The sequence below is a fragment of the Ips typographus genome, linkage group LG12 (genome assembly GCF_016097725.1).
Source record: "Ips typographus isolate SLU linkage group LG12, UJ_Ityp_2.0, whole genome shotgun sequence".
Lineage (NCBI taxonomy): Eukaryota > Metazoa > Arthropoda > Insecta > Coleoptera > Curculionidae > Ips > Ips typographus.
In genome coordinates this window covers 4,473,950-4,480,112 of record NC_138433.1, presented here as the reverse complement: position 1 = coordinate 4,480,112, position 6,163 = coordinate 4,473,950, and positions in this window count along the sequence as shown.

The window sequence follows — 6,163 nt, the reverse complement described above, 5'->3', positions numbered from 1 at the left end:
TTCTGATTAACCTAAATTCTGCAGCAATCCTTGTATAATAATAACATTTTGTGCGCCTGTTTCTTTTCTACATACATTTTTAACTTGACTTATACATACATGACTTCTATATACTAATAATTATCGTGTTCGACAAGTACTGTCAAATAATGACATTTCAGAAACTTCTCATTAACTCAAAACCAACTAAAGTAGAATTAGTTTATATTGAATTATTTTGTCATTTATGAAGCAACTCATAAGTTATTAGACATCACTAAAATCAGAATAAAACGTACTATTTGGTGGGCTAAAAATCCAATATGGCGCCCATAAGAAAAAAGAAAATTCATGATGACTGCCAAAAAACGAAACGTCGTGTGGCAAATTTGAATCCATCATCGAAGAGCTACGAAAAAAGTGGCAATAAAAAGATGCTTTTAGTTTTGGGATATCTCTTCAAATAAGGTAAGAAATAAATAAAAACAAAAAATCTAATTTTAAGATTTTTTCGGATATCTTCGGAAGCACTGGGAAAATTAAAATTTTTAAAACGGCATTTGGTTGAGATTTAAGTTGCGCAACTTTAACCCAATTTAAACTATCTCGTATCTCTTATGGTTTCTGAGATCCCAATGGTGAGGGTCGAATTAGAATTACCCTGTATAGAACATATTTCAAAAATGCTTTGTTAAAGAAATACAGGGTGTTTGGAAGAAAATAATTTATTTCTTCAGTATCGGTAACTGATTACAAGCAAATTATATTTTTATTTTCAGAAAAAACATCTCAATTTCATAATGCACATTGATAGAGAAATTGGTATGTTTTTTCTAATAAATCAGTAAAATGTGAATTTGTTATTCTCTCGAAAACTGTGACAGGTACAGAAAAAAACTAAAGAGGCTTCGAAACATATGAATTATAAATGCATTAAAAAAAAACAAGTACCTAAGTACACTAGGTATAATTTTTTGACAAGTGTGGCACATCATTAGTTTTGGGAAGTCTGTAGCTCCTAAAAAATGAAATAAAAAGTTCAGGTCCGTATTTGAAAAATCGAAGTTGATGATGGTATCTAAAAAACGAAACGTCGGAGCTGAAAACTAAAGCTGTTTTCTTGAAGAGCATAAAAAAGTGCCTCCAGAAAGTGCCATTGATTTTCCAAATAATCTTAGTGTCAGATTAGTACAAGGGGCAATGTTTATTTTTTGTAGATGTATTGAAAAAGATGCATGGTAACCTAGTGCTAACCATAGTGGCCGATTCATATACCAGGTGTCCAAGAGCACCCTGGACATAGGAGATTAACATGGGAAACGGTTTTGATTTTTTTTCGCCTGTACGGTTCATTTAATGGAAAAACGCTTTAGATAAAAGTTGTAGTGCACATTTTCGGCTATCAACTTTTTAACCAATTTTTTCAATACCGTAGATTTGACCATTAAGACGAAAAAACGGGTCTAAAATTCGAAAATTTTAAATCTCCCGCCAAGCGGTCGTTAAGGAAAGTTTATATCCGGTCGTGCTACCAACCTTTCAAAATCATAACAAATCGTTGTCAGTCATTCTGTAATCAAAACATTCAAAATAAGTTTATTTAGTAATAATTTTGAGTTACTACCCACATACTGCGAAGAAAGTACAAATAAATCGTGATAAAAACACTTTATCAGTAGCCACAGCCCAAAAATCTGGTAAGTTGCGTTTATAACCTCATTCAATATCTCTACTCAACTTATTTACTTTGTAGCAAAATTCTTAAAGAAAACACTGGTTTGCTTGCAATATTTAATGAGGATGACCGAATCACCTATCTCAAGCCTCTTCATAACACTACCAAACGATTTAAAGTGATGAAAACAGTGGACAATGAAGATCTTTGAAGATAAGTTTCCTACTGTACAGGGACAACAACAAAGGGGCCAAATACTTCCTTCAAAAGTGGTGTGATTTAGTTTCAATGTGCTTAACTTCATGGACTATCATCAGCGAGGGTCTTCATCAGTGTTGCAACTAAAACAAAATGATTCAGTGTTGATATCTGACTTAAATCTCAAATTTGATGTGCCTGTGAAATGTGAATAATCTTAAACTGGCTATAAAACCTCTCAGAAACCCCTTCTAAGAAGAGAATATGGACTTACACAGTCTAATTATCAGTCAGGTGACAAAACTTTTTGTATATGGGTAGGTATTGTCGAAAAACCAACTTTTCAATTGAGCTATCTACATGAGCTGTTCTATTCTAGGTTTAGGTATTAACATTATAATTGTGTTCTTTTTTCCACACACTCAATTGTTCCAAATAAAACTTTGTACACTGAACGTTTGTATTAATTATTTATTCACAGTTCAAAGTACAGTATACATTTTCTTCAAGTGAAAAGCTTAGGTACAATAGGTGGCAAAGAAAACTGGTCTTACCACATAAACAGTGATTGTTCCACAGATTGAGTGTGAGTGGGTGAACCTGTCACCATACAAGCTATGCTAAAAACAACTTTGTCTTATGTAGGATGGCTTGTCTGGATGACTGAATAAAGGCACACTTTTAGATAACTCTATTTATTATCAAAATGCAAAGGCAAAATTGAAAAAAAAACGTGACCGCTCCCTGGCCCCGACTTAACCTCACTCCGTCTCTCTCTCTCTCCGCTTAAACTTCACTTGTCATGTCACACCCGTCACTTGATAATGGCGCGAATTTTAAATTGTAACAAGTAGTTTACTACCGTTCGGCCTTCCTGACCACCGTTCGTCCTCGATCGGTCTAGCATACATAATTTTAATATCAATAAGGCGCTTTAACAATTCATAATCATTGACATAATGATTGTCTTAACATAAGCAACAAAACCATAAGCAAATCTTAACCATATGACGTATAGGTAAACATAATCCGTCCTAACATAAGTCTTCATAACAATAAACTACAAACATAATCAAATTCAAAGTTTCAGGGAAAATCAGGCTACATAGTAGGGATTTATTGTGAGTCATTGTCAGGGTCATCATAAGTCGAGTTAAAGTTAGTGAATGGTCGTAAATTGGAAGAATCTAGAATACTTTTGTAAGGTCTTTGTGTGACTTGAAAACCTGGAATGTCTTCTACAACGTACCTGTCATTGGGCAAAACCCTAGTGACAATGTAAGGGCCTTTATACAAGGGTAAATTTTTTTTATTTAAGCCAGGTGTTACGTCAATATTTACACGCACGACGTAGTCGCCTTCTTTATAAACATGAGGTGTCTTATGTTTCTGATCGAAATACTGTTTATTATACTCCTGCAACTGGAGGATTTTATGTGAGGCGTTATTACGAACTTCGTCCAAGTCTCGTACACAGTCATTCTGGGATCTAAGGTATTCACTTAAAGGGTCTAAAACCTTACCCTTTTGGTGAATGCCAAAAAGGAGTACAGCAGGAGAATTTCCAATAGATCTAGAAAAACTGTTATTAAAGCGAATTCAAACATCTGCAAGGACACGATCCCATTTATTCAATTCAGGAGATAATTTTGACAACATCGGTCGTAAGTCTCTATTAATCCTCTCGATTTGCCCGTAGGCTCTAGGTGTTCCGGCTGCTACTAAAATAAGTTGAACATTGTTCTCATCAAGAAAAGTCTTAAATTCCTCTGATCGAAAATTGGAACCACGATCAGCTATAATCCTATTTGGTCGACTATAGCTATTGAAGTAACTAATTAAATGTCGAATAGTTTCAGCGGCGTTAGTTGTACGACAAGGAAAAAATTTAACAAACTTGGAAAATCCATCAATCACTGCAAAAATATATTTAAACTGTTTACCTGTTTTTTTCCAGGGGACCATAATGATCACAGTGTATAGTGTCGAAAGGAACATAACCCTTAGGGATTGGGAGTAAAACTGCTTCACCTTTTCCACTTCGTGAATTATAAAATATACATTTCAGACAATTTATTATGTGATTTTTAACACGGTCCTTTAAGTTTGGAAACCAGTAGGTTCTTGAAATAACCTCACAGGTTTTGTCAACTCCAATGTGTCCAATATCATCATGACACGTTCGAATAACATTTGACTCAAGACATCTTGGAACATAAAATAACAGTTTAGAATTGTACTTTCGGTACACCAATCCATCTCTTAATTCATAAGAAGGATGTTCAGTAGTAATCAACAAGTCACGAATCTTTACAATATTTTCATCTTTTTCCTGAGCAACACATAAATTCCGTTCCAAGCTATTTTCAACAAAATAAACATTAAAAACTGGAAAACAACGACTAAGAGCGTCCACATGTTTCATACGCTCTGCTTTTCTATGTTCAAGTGTATAATCAAATTCTTGGAACACTAATGTCCATCTCAAAATCCGGGGGTTAATATCTTTTTCAAAAAAAAACCCTTTCCTTTCCCTTTATTCCTGAACAAGGACTACCACAAGGATCGCCTTTATCACCCTTCCTCTACAATATCTACTGTCATGACATATACAACCACAATCTACTTGACAAAAACTACATAAGCAAACATGACTACATTCTACAATATGCTGACGATACAGCACTCATAGTTCATGCCAAAACTACGGCAAAAGCTGTAGAGGAGCTTCAGACATTAACAAACCACACGACGGCATGGTTCTACAAATGGAGATTAACACCAAACCCCACGAAAAACCAACTACTCTTACCAAATCACAAAATAAAAGACAACTCTCCTACAATAACAACAGACGGTAATGTAACTACACCAAGCCCAGAAATAAAATACTTAGGGATAACACTTGACCAAAAACTCAAATTTACAAAACATGCACAAAATGTGAGAACTGAAATTATTAAACGAACTAAACATTCAGAGCCCTGACGTACAAGAACAGAGGTATAAGCACAAAAACTGCAACTAAAATATACAAATCTATTTGCAGACCTCTACTCGACTACGGACACATACTAAGAGTTAATGCGACCAGCAAAACAAAAAAACACATACAACTACAGAACAAATTGCACTTAGACTAGTAACCAAGATTAGACATCCTCAAAACCCGCTACATAACCCAACCAACGAATTACTCTACGAACGGACACAAAAATAACAGAACGATTAACGAAACTAGAGGCCAAATGGAAAGGCAACCCCCACAACTGGACAATTATAAACCCCATCTCCCTCACAAGACCAAATAGACAATCTCGCTACGCCTTTCCTCAATATACTCTGTTGGAACATTTTACCTAAAAAACGAACTATTAATTTTAAACTTTTCATTGTAAAACGTTATAATTTTTTTTTTTTTTTTAACAAATATTTAGTACATAAGTTTTGTTTCTGTAACATTGGCAGAAAGACCGGTAGGTCGATAGCCTTTTTCCTCGGAAATAAAGATGGTTTATATGTAAATATATATCTTTTTTCTCTAAAGTCAATTTCAGGCTGTTACAATCAGTGATAATTTTAAACTGGATCCCTTTTAAATAAATTCTGAATCTCTGTAAGGAATAAACTATACAAAGTGCTTCCAATTCAAAGCTATGATATTTCGACTCATCAGTAGTAGTTCTTTTGCTGAAATAGAAAACTGGATGGAAGTGTCCATCATTTTGCTTTAGCATAAGAATTGATGCAAAACCTATAGAACTAGCGTCACAATGAAGCTGAGTTTCAAGATGTGGGGAATAAATGGCCAAAACTGGAGCAGATGTTAATCTTGCTTAATCTTTTCAAAACACTCAAAACAACTTTGGTTGAACAAAAACTCTTTCTTAGATTTCTCAAATTTTAACAAGTCATACAATGGTTTGGCTAAATAGCAAAATCCTTGACGAAACGGCGGAAGTAGGAAACAAAGTCCCAAAAATCCATGTAACATTCTAAAATTTTGAGGTAAAGGGAATGAAGAACTGAATCTACATTGTCCGGACTCGGTCGAATTCCGGATCGGTTAATGAATAGCCCAAAAACACAATTTCACTCATCACAAAAGTACATTTGTCAAATCGTAAGCTAAGTAAATTGTCAACTAAAACTTTATATACCTCGTTCAATATGGATAAGTTGTCATCAATTGTCTCTGTGGCTATCAGTATATCGTCAATATAAATAATAATTTTACCTTGTTCAATCATATTCTGAAAAGCTGTATTCACAAAACGCATAAAAACTGCTGGACTATTTTTAAGTCCGAAA